Source organism: Maniola jurtina, chromosome 1 (assembly GCF_905333055.1).
Source record: "Maniola jurtina chromosome 1, ilManJurt1.1, whole genome shotgun sequence".
NCBI lineage: Eukaryota > Metazoa > Arthropoda > Insecta > Lepidoptera > Nymphalidae > Maniola > Maniola jurtina.
In genome coordinates this window covers 12,571,138-12,593,483 of record NC_060029.1, presented here as the reverse complement: position 1 = coordinate 12,593,483, position 22,346 = coordinate 12,571,138, and the positions used below count along the sequence as shown (strand labels likewise).

At 36.9% G+C, this 22,346-nt stretch overlaps 1 long non-coding RNA gene across 1 annotated transcript in view; it reads left to right on the top strand.

Moving 5' to 3' along the window:
• The window catches only part of LOC123877473, a 349,653-nt gene that overhangs the window by 287,999 nt on the left and 39,308 nt on the right, over positions 1-22,346 (top strand). The window contains exon 3 of the long non-coding RNA XR_006798608.1: positions 1,348-1,429. This is a non-coding gene — a long non-coding RNA (uncharacterized LOC123877473). The remainder of the gene's footprint in view (positions 1-1,347; positions 1,430-22,346) is intronic.

The window sequence follows — 22,346 nt, the reverse complement described above, 5'->3', positions numbered from 1 at the left end:
ATTTAGCTTGATTTTGTTGTCATCAGTTGTCAATTAAATACTAAGCTACTTATGTAAGTAAAACTTACAGGTATAGGTACCTAATCGCAGCCTAATTACTGCAAATTTTATTTATTTTTTGACCTGAATCAGAGTGGATGATCTGAACTGTCAACTGCTGCTTTCATAGTTGACGAGCAGACATCATTTATGGAGCACGGTAATGCTTGATATTGCATCAACAAATTCTTCCATCTAGTAACCAGTATTCAGTCGTATTTTATCAATACTCACATAATCTATCACATCTTCCTTTTTTTCATAGGAGCAAATCCTCTAGGATATCAAAAATCTATTGAAATGGCCGACTTCTTTAATGTTATGCTCACGATGATCTACAGACTTAAAACTCCTGCCTTCTCTGGCCATCCTTCACGTACATTAGGAAGAGGAAAATCGCATCTTCCTTGCCTACGACAAATCGTGACATATAAAATGTCGATGCGAGTGTATAGCACGGCGAGATGCGACGCGGGCGCACGGCGATTTGTCGCATTTCACGGCGCGACAGCGGGTCACGGCGAAGGGTCACGCCCGTTAATGTCACGGGACTTTCAACTCATCTCACGGTGATCTGCTGATATGCCATGGTTTAGTCCACTGTTTGTCTTAAAAATCACTTAGGGAAGCATATTATCCATACTAATATTATAAATGCGAAAGTGTGTCTGTCTGTCTGTCTGCTACCTTTCACGGCTTAACAGTTTAACCGATTCTGACGAAATTTAATACCGAGTTAGCTTATATCTCGGGGGTCGATATAGGCTAGTTCCCACGGGATTCCCAAAGACATATTATCCGCCTATCCTACGAAATATCCTACGAAATTTGGTAATGAGGTAGCTTGCGTCCATGTAGGTAATTGACATAGGCAGTTTTTTATCCTGGAAAATCAAACAGTTCCCACAGAATCTTTAAAAAACCTAAATCCACGCGAACGAAGTCGCGGGCATCCTCTAGTCATCATATAAATAATCGATTTCGACGTAATGAATATTACTTGCTGATGCCCTTGAGTCTTCGACAGTGTAGATTTAGATTTTTAAAAATAACACGGAAACTCTTTGAGTGCCCGGGATAAAAAGTAGCCTATGTCACTCACCAGGTCTTCAACTATACCCATACAAAATATCATCGTAATATCATGTATTATTCATATTAAAACTTGAAATTTGTCATCTACAAGGTCTATGTAGTGTACCTAATAGGTACTAGGATACCATAGGTCATAAAGTATACGTATACACATGTAACCACACATTAGTCATGTACCAACTGGATCAACCTAGTGATTCCGTTTTTCCACAGCTGAGTGAGAACGCGCCCGTGACTTCCGCTTCCGGCGCCGCGCCCGCGCAGCATCCGCATCCACCAGACCGGCAACACGCCTGTGAGTATATTACCACACATTTTTGTACTTAATGTATATTTATGGGTTTTAAAACATTTTTGGATGAAGCTGACCCCAATCCCATATGATGGTGTGCGCAATCTATCTGTTCATATAATCCATACATCCATACTAATATAAACATCAAAATATTATAAAATATGCGTCTGTCTTGTGTGTGTGTCTGTTTGTCTGCTAGCTCTCCACGACCCATCCGGTTAACCATTTTGGTACAGAGGTAGCATGCATCCTGGGGAAGGACGTAGGCTACTTACTTTCGATACCGGGAAATCAAAGAGTTCCGACCACGGGATTTAAAAAAATGTAAATTGTCCACGAATTGAGGACGAAGTTGCGAATTTCACTGAAGTCCTTGCCTATTCATATATATACATACCTTTCGTCAAAATCGGTTTAACGGATGGGCCGTGGGAGCTAGCAGTTAGGTACAATTTCGAATTTATAATACCTATTAGTATGGACACCAACCCACTAGAAAAGGCTGAATTTCTGAAAATCCTTTTCTTGTGGGGTAGTCCTACTAGGAAAGGATTTTCAGAAATTCTGCCCGAATGAAGCCGAGTCAGCTGGTTTTTCTAATAAGCCGTGTGCGTAACTGCATAGTAAAGGTGCATCAAATCGCATGCACAAGCCGAGGCAGCCGTCGGATGCTCGTCCATTACCCCGTCCGCCTTGATGCTTCCGAGACAACGTCCTGACGTGTCGCTTGCATTTCATGTTCATGAGTTCAAGACATAGAGTAGGTGCATATAAATGATTGAATCAGCTGATGCCCGCAACTTCGTTAGCGTAGATTTAGGTTTGGAAATTCCGTGGGAACTGGTTGGTTGTTTCTTTGCGTGAAAGAAACATACACACTCACACATACATCATCAAGTATTTAATATAGGTAGGGAGGACATATGAGGCTTTGAGAACATTATGGAAAACTCTTACCGTTTTTCTTCACCGTTAAAGCAAGTGATATTTAACTCGCATATCTACCTAAATAAAAAAAAGTGTTCGAATAAACTTTACCTAATCATCACAAGACCAACGGATGGTTGCACAAAAGTATGGAAAAACAGCTTAATAGCCAGTTTTGCAATATTTACAAATCATTAGATTGCTATTAAAATGTCTTGTACTGCTGAAAGATATGTGCAGTATAATAGACGCGGAGACGTTGATAAACGATGCAAACGGAATTACTTGTATCGGTCCGTTATAGAAAGTGCGATTGATGTCCGTCATGCAGGCCACTCGTGCTGTTTAATTCAAAAATCCTAAACAGGAAAAAGGTAGGTATTCTTAAAAATGCCTATCTGAAAGAGGAAAATAATATTATTTTCCTCTTTCAGATAGGTATTTATCTGCTTAGTAGCCTGTCTGATTGATGGACAGGTTACTTTGTGATTCATAGTAAAAACGGTTTAAATTCGCACGTAGGTATCTATCCGAGGAATATTAATAAATAATAGGTAGGTAGGTACTATCACGTACTACGTAGCGGTAGCAATAGACATCGTTCGTGTCTGCACTTATGATATCTTACGGTTCGATGGTGAGCGAGTAGGTAACTTTTCTAAAGTAGACTTTAATGTGTTGGATGGTGTCACCTATCGCTTGAGGTCAAGCTGAGGCGAACAGTCGCCGGTCGGTAAGAGGATAGATCTCAGCTGGTAGCTCACATAGCACGCGCGGCCGCATCCTGCGCGAGATGAGACGCGCCTTCCTGCGCAGCGCGGTTGCACGCGCCGCTGAGCGCAACCGGGAAGACTGGGCCTAACTGGGACATATATGCACTGAAACAAGTATTATTGCAAGAACTATAATTATATTTAAACAATTGTATGGAAAGGCACTGGCCCCTATAGTACGGGCTGTCCTAGTTTAGGGGCCAAGACTCAACAAAATCCATATACTTAAATTTGACAAATAAATTTTCATTTCATTTCAACTTTTCGATCTTGTCCCTCCTTCATCATTTTACTACCGAATCGCAAGACATCCGGCAAGTTTCCATCCATATATCGTTGACACTCCATCTACACGCACGAAACGTTTTGTATCATCATTACTCATACGGATGGCTAAGGTTTGGAATACTCTTTCACGACCTGTGTTTCCTACCAATTACAATACAGGTATCGTTAAAACAAGAGTGAATAGGCATCTTGTAGGTAAACGCGTTCCATCTTAGGCCACATCATCACTTTCTATCAGGTGTAAAAAGTTGTCACTTGTAGTATAAAGTTACGTCAACTAACGCTCAAAATGCGCTCAATGTTTTGTGACTGAAGCTAGAAATGACCAAGCAAAAACGGGGTGGGTCAGCCAGTTTTCTACATTTAGCAGTAAATGTCTGTAAATTAATATCACAGCTAATATGTTGACCAAGATGGTCCCAATCTCCCGCAGTCCCCCTGGCCGCACCAGTGTAACATTACGTAGCACCGGACATCGCGCGCCCACCGTGCAATCTCGCTCGCATTTATTAATTACGAGTAGATACGACTACAGTGGACAACTCGTATTTGCTTTGCTAAATAATTAAACTTTATTAGGTACATACCGATACACAAAATACTTAGTTTTAAAAGTGGGTCCTAAAAAATTCCTAATAGTGGGTTCACATAATGACTCAATCGCCGATTACGATGATCTTTTGTATCATCGAATCCATATTCGAACTTTGAATGCACAATCTATATTTTACAATAAAAACTTCTGCATAAACGTTTATCGCGTAAACGGTACAAGGCAAGGATTGTTCAGTGAAAAGATCAAAATGAACCTAAAAACTTCGAGCATGATCGTACTTGGAAACCCAGCAAATACGTCGCGTCGTACTTGAAAAACCAGCAACCCAAAAATACAAGCTCGGCAAACAAGCTTCGTAGAGTAGGTATTATGAGGATTTTTTTTTTAATTTATAGACTAGCACTTGGCTGGAGAGGACTATTCTCTCTTGGCTTGAAGGTGATAAAAAAACTGATGCCAAAGGTAATTTGTTTCAATAAACTTAAAAAGATCGAAAATGTACCTACATATTTAAAGATATAGTTATTGAACAGTAGCAAAATGCGTTATTTTATACAATAATAAAAAAAGGATTTAAGTATTTTTGTATTCCGGAGTTCAAGCCAAGTAGGTATCTCGTTGAAGTCTTTACTACGTTCAACTTTCACTCATAGATTTTATCTTTTGATTATTCATGGGATTAATTCCAGACTTATGTTAGATTGCTACTTGCTACCAAACTAACTGTATGTCGAATTCAAAATAGTATAAGGAACCTAACTACATAGATAAATTTGTTATAATACGGATCCATATAGGAATGTAGGACATAAAACATCGACCTTGCAACTGGTTTATATGGAAATCTAATTATAGTTGGCAAAAAATATCATCAATATAACGGTTCAAAACCTAATTATTTATTTACTCGCGTACAAGGATGTGGTATATACTTATTAAATATCTATCCGAATGTACTTAAATGTAGTTCACTGAGGAAATTATTCCATCAATTAGCAGGCAGGAAGCAGAAGGTTTATTTAACTCAAAAAAAAAAAAATATGTACTTACTTTTTTTAACCCTGTAATGGGGACTATACCTAAGTATGGCGTTAGTAGATATTTTAATCGTGTTGCTGACGTGTAGTAGTAGGTACTAGTAGTACTAATTATTCTTTCTCTACTGGTACTTTAAAATCAGAAATACATACTTATCAATCAGGAATATTGGGTAAATTAGGTACCTAATACAGATATGAAAAATTCATCACCCCGGCGGTGGTAAGAAATACTACATTCACATACTACATTCTAAGATGTTAGTTCTTAGAAGTTGTCTACTCGTGTTTTCAAACCTAGACACAAATCAAAGACATTTAATACTTATATTAAAGATACACACAAATTCAAAAAAGTGAAAGAATGATCACTATAACTTATTCTTCCTGTTAAAGTATTCCAACGCAACCTATTATTTCGTGACAACAAATCAATAGTCTATTGACTTTCATACAATCTATCTTGTTCAATTTATTCATATAATAACTACTATCTTATTCACTTCATCCTAAATTTTATTTAAATTGGCCGCACGCGTCTTAGCACCTTATATTATGCACATTAACATCAAAATATTATATAAATAATATCAATAGAGCTTAGGGCTCAGACACGATATAAGAATTTACACATTAATGCGGCAAATTCGATAGATATGCAAAATTTTATTTCACCTGACGTTATTCAAATATATCATCGTTTTATAATCGTGGTCAATGAACTTTGATGATACAGTCGTTACAAAAAGCATTGTGAACGTACATTCCCGTTTTATTCTATTTTTATTTAATTTTCGTTCAGAAAAAGATACCTATTTGTCATCAAAGAGCCTTTTACTTTCTCTGTAGACTACTATTTTAAAGCAGTCTATTTTGAAATCGTTTATCTATGTATTTAGGTAGTTACAATATAATCGAAAAGAAAATTGTCTGTAGTAACTTTAGCAAAAACTGTGACTTTTACAAATTGACTGTAGATGTTATCTACCTATTTAAATTTTTTCTGTGATTGATGCAAAAAATCTGAATAAGACTGAAGTCATACAAACTTGCAAATATTTGTGCTAATTTGGATGTGAAGTGGTGTTATTCTTAGCGAGCAAAGCATAGTGTGAAGGAAAGCTCTATACCTATTAATAAGTCCTATAAATTTAGTCTAGTAAGTTTAGAAATTTGTTGAACTGGTCAGAGATCAAATGAATTAAAACTAGGCTAGGTACTGCTTAGTCAGCAAAATTATTCAACACCAACATAAAGATAAGCGAGAAAGAATGTTTGTTTCACAAAGTATAACAAATTAAAATACGACACATACGCAAAAGAAAAATAATTATAAAAGTAGGTTCCATTCACAAATTATCAACGGATCTTTACACAAAAGAGAACAGGTGAATCAAAAACAATCACGGGTCATTGACTGTTCGAGTAGCATTTATGCGCGAGCCTGTACAGTTCTTTCAAATGTGCCATTGTAAACCTATAGTATTGTGTTATCTATCGCTGTAAATTGTTCAAAATAAACACAATGTTTGAACACTCTGCGATCCTTTGTGTTCTATTATGATCTTTCTGATTATAATAAGGACGACTACAGTTGTAAGTCACGACTATTTTGACTAGCTGATATGCCGAACTCTAGAGTGATTAAAACTTGATTAAAAGAAAAACGCTTTCTGCAAACTTTGATTTGTGTAGCTCCTAAGCTAAAGTATCACAAAAACATGTTGTACCTACTTACCTAGTTAATCAAGTTTGAAACTGTTAAAATTTTACAATCAGTTCAAATTCTTGGTTGAAGTCATTTGAAGTGTTTTATTTGTCATTTCATATACAGGGTAATTTGAACTATGTAATTATCTGGATCATATCTTTGGAGTTGACTTTTCTATTTTTTTATCGTTTGATCGGTTTTTTAATCAACTTCTCGATATAAGTATTTTGTAGGATTTCCCTTTTTTGTTTTAAACAAGTTAGCTTTCTTGTGAGTTTTGGTTAAAATACAACATTCGTAGAGTAACTCGATTTAGCCTTCACAGATAGTTCAAGTCTTTTAATTTTGCATCAATAAGACGATTGTGACTTGCGTTTGTATTCTTCTTTAGAAGATACTGAACTTTTTTGTAGTCATTGTTGGTTAATTAAGACGTCGTTTGGAGTATTTTATTAGTTCTTTGGGTCACCGGGTGAGTGGGTGTGACTGTTTGTGTCTCTTGTTTTTGTTTAATCGATTCTTTTGTTATCCGATGTATCGATGCAGTGTGCGATTTATGTAACGGTCTAACTCTAAACTATTGAAAGCTATTCGAAATCATCTATTTTTTGGTTTTATTTCACCATCTTCTTAAAAATAAAGTCATTTTGTTATTGTTATCTGGGAATGTAACTTTCTTCTGTAACCACAAACAATAGGAGGCATAAAAATAGATGTTATATAATCACTACATTGATACCCTTACGATTATAAGTGGAATCTATATTAATTAATTTAATACATCTAGTTAAATTACTATTATTTCTTATGTAGGTACACGTGGCTTGATAATAATAATATTATTATGTAATGAAATAATTCGACTTTTTTAAAAAAACCACCGCCAAGTTTCTTACAGATTCTTCTCGTTCGGAATAGCATTCAAGTGAACCGAAAAAAATCGAAAGATTCAATGGGCCATTCAAAATCACAATTTTAAAAGTTTTTATATAAATAAATTAACTTAAAAAAGTGATTAAAAACATTTTGTAAAGTACCTACCACTATTCTTAAACCCTGTAGACCACCAATAGAATGTACGTTCCAATAAAACTATCAGTCGTTTCAATTACCTACGTATTATTCTAAACATCGCAAAATATATAACACATGTTCAGATCCATATTAAAAATCCGTGCAATAAATAAATACCGAGGCACACCAAATTATAGCTGCCCTGAATATATTTATTTTATACGCATTTTAAAATATCTTTTCACGTGGGATTTATGATGGCGAAACCCGTTCGAGGGGTGGTCCCGTATCTAAGGGGTCGCCGAGGGGTACCATGGAGCCATTTTCTTAAATTTTTTTCTCCTTGACAAACCCCAGCTGCTTTAATACGACGTGTTATAAATAAAATCGCAATTTTGACCCGTCACGCGTATAAGATATGCTCGTCATACTCCTTGTCACAAATAGCTCTACCTATTCACAAATAGGTGTTAGCTGGTAATTCGTTTGAATAAAGTTCATTTTTGCACAAATATTAGTTTTCTTAACGGTTTTATAAAGTGGTTTGGCGTTATAGATTCGATACAGGACGTCCTTTCTGTTTTGCAACAATTATTCCTGTACCGAACCGGAACAGTTAGTCTACATAGCTATAATATGTTGTTATGATGATGATATTGATGATTTACTTGATGATGATTACTATATCCAGCCGATCAATCACACTTCACACTAATATTATAAAGGCGAAAGTTTGTATGTGTGTGTGTGTGTGTGTGTGTGTGTGTGTGTGTGTGTGTGTTTGTTACTCCTTCACGCAAAAACCACTGGACGGATTTGGCTGAAATTCGGAATGGAGATAGGTACCTATTATCCTGGATTAGCACATAGGCTACTTTTTATCCCGGAAAATCAAAGAGTTCCCACGGGATTTCGAAAAACCTAATTCCACGCGGACGAAGTCGCGGGCGTCAGCTAGTCATTATTATACTTATGAATAAAAATGAGTATTGACCTATTTATTATTCACTAGCCGATGCCCGCGACTTCGCCCGCGTGGATTTAGGTTTGAAATCCCGTGGGAACTCTTTGATTTTCCGGGATAAAAAGTAGCCTATGTGCTAATCCAGGGTATTATCTATCTCCATTCCGAATTTCAGCCAAATCCGTGCAGTAGTTTTTGCGTGAAGGAGTAACAAACATACACACACACACACACACACACACACACACACACACACACACACACACACACACACACACACACATACAAACTTACACCTTTATAATATTAGTGTAATTATTATTACTGCCTATCATGTCACTTCTTCGTATATCACCAACTCATAACCACCTCACAATGGCGTAATGATTAGGGCATGGAATCTCTATATTATTACGAAGGTAATAATTGTTTGTAGCTGTAAAGAGCCGTTATAGCCAATTGGTTAAAACGTCCTCCTGCTATTTTTTCATATAGGTAAGTTTACTAATCAGCTGTCAGTCATCAAGTAGGTCGGTACTACAGGTGTCGTGCCAGCATCTATACTAATAAATAAAATTGGAGTGTCTGTCTGTAATTTCGAAATAACTACCGCATATTAAGGTAATATGGTTATTTGAACGATACTATAACAGAATCACACATTTTTAAAATTTTTGTCTGTCTGTCTGTCTGTCTGTCTGTTTGAAAAGGCTAATCTTCGGAACGGCTGAACCGATTTTGACGGGATTTTCACAGACAAGTAGAGGATTGACCAGGGAGTAACATAGGCTACTTTTTTAACCGACTTTCAAAATGGGAGTTGTGTTTTTCTACCTATGTACATCGAAATCTCCGAGATTTCTGAACCGATTTAGGTCATTTCTTTTTTAATCGATAAAGGAACTTTGCGACATTGTTTCATATAAAATTTGGATTCCAACTCTTCAATCCTGATGCTGCAGGGGATCTGACAAATCCACGCGGGCGAAGCTGCGGGCATCAGCTAGTTAGGTAATAAAATTTTTCAATAAAATAATAACTCAGTATGTTCATTCATTGGTAGGGTACCTACTTATATCTAAGATGAAGACCAATCAAATGGTGATGACTCTAAATTTTTGTTATCATGAAACTGATACCATTTTCTTAAAAGTATAATATTAATTATTGCACCTTAAACGCGACAAAAAAATTGCCGGTCGCACAGCGCTCGTACAACCGTGGGAACAACCTAGTCCCCCATCAATCGATGCAACCCTTAGTAAGTCTACACTTTGCGGTTAACTAGACGTTTATAGGCATTAAAACAATTGAAATAAAGCACCTTATAACTATCATAACTCTACCAATTACCATATAAGGTATATTTAAACAGTTTTTTGCAGATTTAGCTTTTGTATATTTGATTCAAATTCGAATGTTTTCCATCTTTTATATCACGATATAAGTATATAATTATGTTAGAAATTGATGTGTGTGCTGGACGCTATGTTTCAAAACATCTTATTAAATATAGGTAGATGAGGATACACTGTGGTTCTCATTATGTTCTATTCTAGCTAAGGAATATCTACTAGAATCGGAATAACTCAAAAATTCATAAGTATCTACCTATTGATCAAAAAATCAAAAATGTCAACATTGCAGCGAGAATACGGAAATCCTGCATTTATGCAGTTTTTTAGTCTCGTTATGGCCTCGTAACACAAACGCTATCGCAACCGTTATTGTAACGAAAGCAATAATTTCGGATCGCACGGCCGATCGGGTGTAAAATTACATCTACGAAAATAAATTAAACACCGATCACGTAACACCATCTCTTGGACTCACGTTGAAGTATCGTAACAATGGGTGAAGCTTGCTCTACACCGAGCACAAAATACTTAATTATATGATGAAATGAAATTAAATACCTTGAAGTGCGTAAAAGGCGCCCATATAGGATCTTGTTACCGCAAACTTTGTTACAGAATACCCGGCTCAGTTGTTGTGGGCTCTTCTCAGACCTGGGCGCGTTTGGAACCCTCGTAGCTTTAGTTTTAAGTTCACGTAATTAATAACTATCACCAATACATCATCTTACAAATCTAAGAATTATTCTGACCATCAAAAGGTGTACAAATAGTACCTACCTACTTATTTTGAATAAATGATTTTGAGTTTTGAGTTGAGTTTTGAACTGACAATGAAATCATGATAGGAGTGAGAAACCGAATTCCAAAAGGTCAAACATTTTTTACACTTCTGGTCATGTGTTTCTCAGTTATTCTCATAACATGACCATACAACCACAGCCGTATCTCTAAGAGTTTATCTTTGAGTCTAGTGTGATAATAAAGTTATTGTAACGCGCTATGTGTAGCGCAAGATTTATGTGAACTCATAACGAATGGATCGAAAAATAAGATTCCCGAAGTTTCAATAAGTACAGACGCGAACTTAGCTCGAAGGGAAACGTAACGGAAAGCATTCTATGAGTTATTAATAACGTAATACATATTATATGAAAACGAGAGTCTTTTTTTATAGTAATAAAGTTCCAATCTATCTAGGCACTACTCGTCTGTATGTAAATATATTAATGATACTTAAATAAATAAAATTGTTGTGAATGAATTAAAATGAATACTATTTTAATATTTATTTGCTTCTTATGACACAGCATCTTCTTTATTCCACCAATATTATTAGGTATATATCAATATTATCAATATTATTATACTTTATGAACTACCAATCTCTGTTTAAAAGATTGCTGTAATAAACCCTGTTTTAACCTGTAAGTATATCTTCTTCTTTTGAACGTTAACCAAACGGTGGGTAACGGTAAAAATGGACCCCACCAAAGACCTCCATTCCACTAGAATTATTGTAATTTAATAACCCCGTCTCGACTCGTTACGGAACTTGTTCCTTGCATTAAAAATCATTCATTCGAAAATGATACAATTGATCACTTGTCACTGTATTGTCCCTTCTATAGTGTATGCAAATTTTAAGTAAGTATGAATATTCACGAAAGAACTGCCCTGTGAAACAGAATTGAAAAAAATATATGGATATAAGGATGGCCAACCTACGCAGTATTTCAGGACTTATTCTAGTCATAATGATATTTAGAGTAGATTTGATTTTTTATATTTTGTTTGATTTCTAGTATCATTGTGATAGCTTTGTCAAGCTTCTTTTTTTTTTGTTGACGCTGGGGAATGCATTTACGCATCCCCCCCGGAAGCTAGCCAGCCAGCCGTGAGGCAGCCAGCCAGCTGAGGGAGGGTATGTGGGACTCGCCGGCCGAGAGGCGACCGGAATACCCACTAAACTCCAGCGGCGCTACTGCGCGTCGCCTGGCGACTGGGTCACGGGAACGGCCGAAGCAAACAACCGCGACCCAGCCAGCGACGTCTGCCGAGGCAAACCCTCCACCGGGGACCTGCTCGGTCCCCACCACCGCACCTCCGGGACGCACCAACGAAGTGCGTCCCCCGACCCTGGGACGCGCACGTCGCGTCGCCCGTGTCCCATCCTACGCTTCGTCCACTGTGCCCTCTGCTAGTCAGAGGGACACGCGGAGAAACCTCCCTCCCTGCCAGGTCATTAGCCATAGCCAATAATATCTCCGAAGAGAAATTATTAGCCATGTTACCGGGGCGCACCGGCCCGAACACTGCTCTTCCCCTCGGACGCATCCAAAAGGGACCAGCAGCATCCAGGCACACTGGGAGGTTACCTGGCTGGCGCCCCTTGTCAAGCTTCTTGCCACAATAGTTATCGATCGACTGTAGTCTTCGAGTTTTCACGAGCTTTATACACTAACCGACCTATGTAGATAAATTATTTTTTGTGTGAGATGTAGTTTTTAGAATTCCGTAAAATATATAGTTTGATAAGTTATATAATTTTAAATCTCCGAAGACACTCTTATTAAATATTAGAATGATATTCCTTAAAATCTACTAATATTTAATAATTGTGTGTAATAATATATTTTTCAGAATTGTGTGCTAACAGTACCTACTCCAGACCAGACCTGTGCAGTGAAAATCCATGCAAGAGTGAAGAGACCTATGCCCAGTTAAGGAAGCCTGTCCATTGAAACATTGATGACGACTTTAGGAAAAAAATCCTATAAGTACCTATAGAGAGTAAACTTAAAGAAAAACTATTCCTACTTTTATAAATTCGCACATGGTAACCACACTTCTACCCCGCAACAACTGTAGTTCACAACATTGTCCATACTTACCTGAATAGACACCAAAGTGTTTTCGCTCGTAAATTCGTACATGTATAGATAGTATCACGACCACGTGGCCGGTTAATTTATAAGAAAGATGTAAAGATAAAGTCGTAATGGGTGTAAGCTTGTTTAACTTGCTAATCGGTTGTTTAGGTTGTAGATGGGACGATAAAGTTCCCCGCTTTCGTGTTACTTGTTTTTCTAGTGGCGATAAAATTTGACAACCACTTGTATAGTTTTGTCGTGTTAAACCTCTGTAAATGAGATTATTTATGTTTTGTAAAACAATCAATCAATAGATCTATGATCATGTTGAAGTTAATCATGTTAACTTTGATAACTTTAATTAAATGTTTGTGTACTTGACAAGTTATGATGAACATTCCAAGAAATCGTACCTAGTTTCCCAACTAAACAAATCTCTTTGTCTTGAAGAGCATAACTTTGAAGACAGAATCATTGATGTCGGTGTAAACTGATTGGAAAAGACCTATACATTTAATAAACAAGTTACTTACATGCCGTGTCAAAAAAAAATCAGTGACGTAACTAAATGCGGGCGCTATATACCTATTACCTAGTGCCTACCTATGTGTAGGTAAGGCAACGCTTTCCTAGAAAACTAGAGCTCAAACTTCAAAATTATCATCATCATTTCAGGCTACTGCTTGACATAGGTATTTTCTATTGAATGACACCAAAGCCGATCCTCAGCCTTTCTCTTACATCCACTTCCAGTCATCTTCATGTGTAGGTCCATCTTGCTGAATGGTGCTACGCCACACTACGCGTACTCGTACGCCATCTTCACTCTACGACTTTCTAGCTCCTACAGGAAGCGTAGTCTGCCCACTGCTAATCAAAATGAAATGGAATGTATTGATTTCATGTAAGACAACTAACTTGTGCCACCGGTTTTGAAAGCAGATTCTACTAAGCAGAGCCTCAGCATTAAACTCAGCAATTGTTACTATTTTTTTAGAAGCGAATGTTACATAAAGATACATAAGTACCTAATGTAACTATTAGTCTGCTTTTCCACCAGATATGCCCTACATTGCTATGCTATGGATATGTGTCAAGCCCAACAGTAGACTCGCGTGATTTACATAGCATAGTTTAGCTTAGCTCAACTAAGTTTTTTACATGGTAGTTGAAACAAGGGATGCGGGCCGAAGACTCAAGCTATAGATACGAGATAAGGTGTAGCTACGGATACGTGAAAGGTGTGGGAAGTACAGCCAATGACTAAGCGATTGCATCCAGGAAACTTTGTCACTAAGAAATTAGTCAATCGTATCAAACTCTCGAGTCAGTAATTTTGAGTAGGTCAATAACACAGTCAAGGTCACAGTAACAGCAGCACAAAACACCATATGATATCACGTAAAAGAGGTGACCTTGCCGGCTTATGATGATAAAAAAGGTTCATTTACACTGCAACTGTTTGAATGAAGAGCCATTGTGTGACACCCACACGCGCGGCTAACAGGTGCTGCATTGTTGTATGCAAATTACACTTTCCCTCTCGAACTATTCGATTTTTGGCTACTATTCTACTATGAAATGCCCTTTTTTTCCTTTTAATATTAATGAGAAGACACGGTCAGTACCAGATTTTACCAGGTTGTACCTGGTGTTACCTAATTGCATAACATGTTGCCTAATTGCATAGAAAAAGAAATATATGTACCTAATGATGATGATCCAGTATAAATTAAACGTACTAATCTCCAAATTGACCTCGTACTAATACAATTTCAATATCCATTTTAACAAATTTAAATTTTTTGTGTTTTTTGAATTGAGATTGAAAATGCTCATTTTTAATCTTGCCATTTGTAGGGTGATTCTTTTACAAAGCTGATCCTACATTACACAGTGAATGAAAAATACACAAGTATAGGTACTGAAAATGCTTGTTTTGACGTCATTCGCATATAGGTGCATAAATATCTGTAAAGAATTTTCAATACCTATTGAAAACTTCTTTGTTTGCGGCTCATCATATTAAAAAAATTTAAGTTCAGATACATAGTACTTAATTACCTATAAATATTCAGGTTTTTGCGCATATTTTTAGGTAGGTATATATATAACTACATATTGAGTTAAAAATAATAACATACATTTACACAAGTTAGCAGAACTTGATAGCTTTACCAACGTGTCATAGATCATCGAAATAACTATTTACAAGCTTAAATTTTTTTAGAACAAGTTTCTTTAGTAAAAAACGTGGAATGGTTTGTTAATCGCCATTGTTGCAATAGTAATGCGAGGTACGTGCGAAGTATCGAGTTAAAGAACTTAAATAACTTTGAAAAGAACTTTAGCGTTAGATTCGCAACTAGTCTAAAGGGGTCAAACCGGTATTCCGACAAATGTGACTATTTACATTATAGAAATGAAGGTCATACGGACATTATCTATCGATTTAGTCGTAAATCCGTTAGGACTAATAGTGTGGGAATAATTTTTACTGAACCTATAGTTTCCTTTTCTCCTGCAACTAATCGTCTAAGGACCAATTTTTCAATCATCAATTAATATCTTATATCTGAGGAGTAAAGACGTTTTGACAGTTTTCCTATGGAAAAAATGACGGAACCTCAAATTTATCCTCAGATAAACGTAACTTTACATTGAAAAATCAGCCCTAACATGATTATCACAAGAGTAAACCGAAGACAGAAAAATTTTACGCAACAACAAGCTTTTATACTACTGCCTCCTAAAGCATCAGTTTTATTTTATTTATGAAGGTATCTATCTACTCAATTAAATATGAATGAAGCTAAAGTTAATATCTATTTGCCATTGATAAAGTCTACGCTATTTGCTATAGTTAATGCCCAGGTAGGTAGATTATAATTATAGTATAGAAGTTTTTTACGTGAAAATTTACAAAATCAATAGATACCCACAGTCCTAATTAATTATTAGTACTTACTTCAGTTAAGTAGTTCAAATTCAGTTGGCTCCACCCTGTTTCTTTATTTTAAAAATAGCTACTATTTAAAAAAAATGTTAATTGGATTTTGTAAATATCTCTAACTATTTAACTGCTAGCGTTTTTATATGTAGTTGTTATGTAGGTACCGATTTTCCATCAATTTTCCATAACACGTATTTTATAACCTTGTAGATTTTCAGTTTTCTAACTCAATTTATTTTATTTAACATTACATACGATTTCACTCTTACTGCAAATCTCTATTTATTATTTAAATTCCACGTGTCCGTGCGTCCTCCATTGTAGACGTCAGTTGACACAGGTGCGTTCCACATACGGACTATTTGTCCATCCGCTGTAACGTAACGCCCTGAATATGTTGCATTAATCTATCGTTCTTATATTAAATAATATATAATTAAAAAAAAATAACAGAGAGTTTGTCTGTCCTACCTATCATAATATTTCTAGGTGACCCCACCCCCCGGCTTTGTTCGGATTCAATTTCAGAAATAAAATTCTTAGTTTTTTCTTAGTGGGCGTTTACGTTGTAGAGAGAAGCTACATTTTTTTTATTCAGATACAAGTTAGCCCTTGACTGCCATCTCACCTGGTGGTAAGTGATAATGCAGTCTAAGATGGAAGCGGGCTAATATGTAAGGGGTAGGGCAGTTTTTTACTAAAACCATACCCCTCTGGTTCCTACACGGACTAAATCGCATCAAAACATGTTACATCCCTACATTTTTTGCGATTGTTTTTTTCAGGAATTCCTCTAGAGCAATTAACAAAACTTGATTATTCCAATCAGCCGCGTCAAAACTATGTAGATTATTCAATTTTGAATTTCCAATAATGCAACAAAATTTCGGATAAATTAGTTGCATTTTCTCAAATTCTGCAAAAAACAAAAAGTTTATAAGCAGGTAAGTAGTTAAATGAAAAGAACCGCCTGAATTAGTATTTCTGAGAATCTATAACTGTGGTTTTTGTGGCGCTGACTGTAATAAAAACTCTCTGTATATTTTAAATGTAAATAATAATAAATAATAATAAATAAACTGCTGGGTCCTGGAACTTGATATTTCGCATGTAGATTTTCTCGATAACGTAGAGATCCCCATTAAAAAAGAATCCAGAAAATCCACCAGAAAGCTGAGGCGGGTCAGCTATAGGTATTTCTAATAGATATTTTTCATCACTACGATAACGTAACAGGTTCTTGATCTATCTGTGAGCTTAGCATGAGATTTAACATCTCACCAACGTAGGTAGAATTCGAGCATCAAACAGTTCAGCTATAAAACAAAAAAATACACCTTAACTGCCTTGATTTAAAGCTCAGGTTCGTTCATACATCTAAAGCCAGCGCAGCACTCCAAATGGATGAAATAAAATTGATAGTACTTTTTGATTTTCCTGTGCATATGAACTTCACAACCCTGTTCGTTCCCCTTCATCGTTCTATCACAGAACAGCAAGACACCGTGAACGGTGGCACTCTCAAATTCTATCGACGTTGGTGAGATGTAAAATCTCATACTAAGCACACTGGTGTAGTGATGCAACCACAAAAAGTATTTACAGCTAATTAAATCTGCCCACGTCGAGTGGCGCAAGCGGCACGCCTCCGCGGCCGACGCTTAGATCATTTTAATTATTAAAGAAAGAGGACAAAAAACTCCGTTGCTATTTGTTTTTATTGTTCTATCTCTTACACTATTTTTCTCGTTGGAAAATTAATTAAATTTTATTTTGCTGGTGCGATAATTAATATGGTGTTCTTTTTTGTTTTTGCCTTATAAAATTAATAGGTAACGCAAAAAATTAAGAACCTCTGAATAGTTCAAGAAAGAAAGGATCAACTAGGTATATAGGTACCTACTTATAGGTATGATTCTCGTATGAAGTCATTTTGGAGTCATATACGGAAGTGTTCACGTTGAATATTAATACTGGCGTGCCCACAACCGTGTTCACGATTTCACGTAAACATATAGACGTAACGATGGTTCTAACAAGGTTTCGATTTCCGGCTTTCATATCCATTCATTTTGATTTTCAGATTTAGAAATTTGTAAATTTTAAAAGCTTTGATCTGGTCTTATGAGGCTTCGAAGGTTTACTTTTTATCCCGGAAAATTAAAGATTTCCTATGGGATTTAAAAATAAAACCTATATCTACGTGAACGAAGTCAGCCATCGTCTAGTTTATAATACTTATGAGACTGCCATACCGCTTTTCAAGCTAGGCTTCTGAGATCAAATTATGATTTACCATCAGTTAAGATCGCAGTCATAGCTAAGTTAGCTAACTTATCATCGAATTAAAAAAAAAATAGGAATAGGAAATGCGATTTCCACGTCGCCGTCGTGTTCTCTGCGTGCGCGTAACGAGCACTCGTCAACACCTACCGATAGCATCGCTATGACTGGCTGGAAATTATTCCGAATCGTAATTACGGCGATTATTCACGGCCGGCCGGGGGCGGCAGCCATTTTTCAACAGTCACCGTTCTTAATTATCAGCCGCGCCGGACGCCTGTCGAAGCTTTGAGCCGCGCCGTCACCTCGGGCCGACTTCGCTTCACTATCCGTATTCCGTACTCGTACAACGTCACTGAAACACGTAAACGACATGATATACAAGGAGGTACGCTGGATGAAGAATACACAGTGGTTATATCTTTCAGAGACAGTCTTTGTATCAGCAAAACTTTTGCAGCATTTCAATTTGCAAGTTCATATTGTAGTTGCCATCTTAAATAAATTACCAAACCTCTTAAAATATTAGCGCATCTTCAGGTCATTAAGCTTCTTCTACTGAAATATACGCTGGAAGAAGTGTACCATACACAATGGCAGTTACATGCCGATGGTCTTTTACATGATGGTCTTTTACGTGACACTATGTAGACAGATGTCTAATCACTAACATTTAGTTTCGATTACGCTCACATGACGCTCACTGCTGCAATCAGCGCCAAAATGTTTCTTCAAAAATAGGTCGGCAATCGCAGGTCCAGTGTACTTGTATTAGTAGAGATCAGTGTACGACGTAGGTACTCTACAGTCTACAAGAAGGTAACGTTTATTCTTAAGACGTTCAATATTTTGTTAATTGCATAACATAATCTTTAAATGTTCATCAAACATTTAGGTACACAAGTCGGTAGGTTCCTATTTAATTGAAGCCTGCAAAAAATTGTGGGTACAGAGAAGTCTTTACTTGCTTGGTTACAGCCTATCACTCACGATAAACACGGGTCTCCTCTCAGAATAAAAAAGATTCAGGTCATAGTCCACCACGCTGGCCAACTGCGGATTGGCAGACTTCACGCACCTTTGAGTATACCTATTATGGAGAGTTCTCAGACATGCAGGTTTCCTCACGATATTTTCCTGGGCCATTAAAGCAATTGATATTTAATTTAATCCGGAAAGTTAAAGATACGTGCCTAGGATCGAGCCCCTTGCCTCCCGAATAGGAGGCCATAGGAGGCTATCGTTGCTTGTAGGTAAGTCTAGCGTGCTGCTTAGCCGATTTTGATGAAACTTCTTACAGAGATAGCTTGCATACCTTGGGAAAGATAAGAAAACCCACGGGCTTTTTATCCCCAAAAGACAAAGACTTCCCACGGGATTAAAAAAACCTAAAACCACGTCCAAGGAGTCGCGAGTATCATCTGTTTAGTACGGAGGTAGTTTGCATCCCACAGACGGATATAGGCTACTTTTTATCCCGGAAAATTAAAGATTTCCCACGAGATTTAAAAAACAAGAAACTCACGCAAAGTAAATCGCGGGCATTAACTAGTTTATAATATAAAAGTAGGATAACAGAATGATTAAAATTACTACCACGCTATGCTAGTCGAGAAACGACTTCTAGATAATAATTGAAATAGCCGTCTGGTCACGATTATAGCACGTACTATTGTACACACATTTCATAAACGCCACAATTCCTTTTTGTTTATCACATTGTTAGTAGCCTCTGTACAAAAAGGATGCGTTAATAAAACATGCCTCTTTGACAACAACCTTCTTATCTTAAGATTTCTTATAAAACTGAATAAACTAACCAACAGTGCGTCTTACTTACGCTCGCGACATCATCCGCATAGACTACATTTTCAAGCCCCTATTTTACCCGCTTAGGGGTTGAATTTTCAAAAATCCTTTCCTAGCGGATGTTATCATAATAATATCATATATATATTATCTGCATGACAAATTTTAGCCCGATCCGTCGTTTAGTTTGAATAGTAAGTTGATAGACCTTTTTTCATATACCTATTTAGATTATGTATAGTCTTAGTGAAATGGCATAAACCGGGAGTTGGCCATATCCCTCAGGGATAGGTATGGCTAACTCCCGCGGGATGTTAAAACAACAACTCAATTACACCATTTCACTAAACAAATCTAATTTTTTGGTCAAAACCCTATATATGAGTACCTTATAGATTACTTGGCTGACATGACAGACATATAGAGAACGAAGTGATCCTATAAGTGTTCCTATTTCCCTTTTGAGGTATAGAACCCTAAAAATGTCTATATTTAAGTGAGTATTAAAACCTTTGTATGCGATTGTACCGGCGATCCCAAGCGTGCTGACGCCGGCGCGTCTAATCGCCGTTTATTGGAGAAAACCGATTACTAGTGCGCCAGAACCGTTTCGACATGTCACCGATGGGAGACTGACGAATTTAACTGGGCCGCTATTTTAATTACATATATCAGACTTCTCTGGAGTGATGTGCGTTGCCTTATAAGTGGGCAGTCCTGAGTTCAATTCCAACAATTCCGATATAGCTTTAACAATCTAAGAGCGGTTACGCACTCATCCAACCCGAGTCCGGGAAAATACGGATATGAAAAACTCGGACCAAACTCGGATATTGCTTACGCACTAATCCGATCTCTGATCCAAATCTAAACTATTCAGGGAACATCTTTGACATAATATGTACGTCATATGTCCGATTTGAATCCGAGGCACATCCAAGATATTCTAACGGATGATGAACAGAACTTGGAAGACGGAAGTCGGAGCTAACCGTACCAATAGTTCTATGACTACTTAGGTACGGATTCGGATCGGATACAGTGCGTAATCGCCCTATCATATCGGTTAGACCAAGCTTTCGAATAGACTGGACTTTTTCGGATTGTTCGATCAATCGAACTAACAGTCTAACACTCTAACAGAACGGAACAGATGGAAAGAATTCAGGCCTTACCTCAGATAACTAAGAGCGCGGTCAAGCGCCAACTTGTTATCGAATACCTACAAAAAAATCAGCTTCTGGCCTCTTGTCTTTCATCATTTTGGGAAATCGCTCCGAGTCCAACGTCGTTAGTTGTCGTAACTCGTAACTGGTGGTAACGTTAAATCATCGAAGGTGAAATGTGTTGACAAGGTCGATTGGATTCAGATTTTGTAAGTTTTATTTGGGTCTCTTTTTTTAATTATTTTTGAGAAACTACTAGGTACAATGTTTTTCTATATTTCGTACAGAATTGTAAATAGGTATTTATTATTTAAATAGCCTTCCTCATTATCATCATGATCAACCTATTGCCAGCCCATTACAGGTCACCTGGTCTCCTCTCAGATTGAGAAAAGTTTAGGTCACAGCCCACCACGCTAGCCCAGTGCGGATTGGCAGACTTCACACACCTTTGAGGACATTAGGTATGGAGAACTCTCAGGTACTCTCAGGTACTTTATTTAATAGCCTTACATTTTATGAAAAAAATAACAAGTATCTACTATACCTAGATCACACTATCACACTTCACACTAATATTATAAAGGCGAAAGTTTGTGTGTATGTGTGTATTTTTGTTACAGTTTCACGCAAAAACTAGGTACCGAACGGATTTGGCTGCAACTTAGAATGGAGATAAATCGTACCCTGGATTAACACATAGATTACCTTTTATCCCGGAAAATCGAAGAGTTCCCACGGGATTTAAAAAAACCTATAGCCATGTGAACGAAATCGCAGGCATCAGCTAGTAAATAATAATAAGAGAAATTAATAACATTTTACGTTAAGCGGGTAGGTACTTTTCTAATACATGAATAATGTAAGTACCTATTAGAACATTAATATTAACTCTAGTTAATTAATAAATTGCCTACATACACAAAATGATATTGCGATAGGCCGTACCTGCCGCAAGTTGCGAGTCACGGGCGCTTTCGGGTAAAAACTACAAAAAGTAAATTATATTGATGGAATCGATCGCTTGATTGATGATGAGTGAGCATTTTTTAATTTATTTCGAGAATTCCACCGCCTGGCCCGCTAACGGCTAAGGTCATGTTATATCGGCGTAGATTGCTTTTGATATATTAAGCGACGGGTTCTGTTTCTAATTAAAATATTTTAAATGAGTCTTTCTTTCAGTCTTTTTCAGTCATTCATATTGT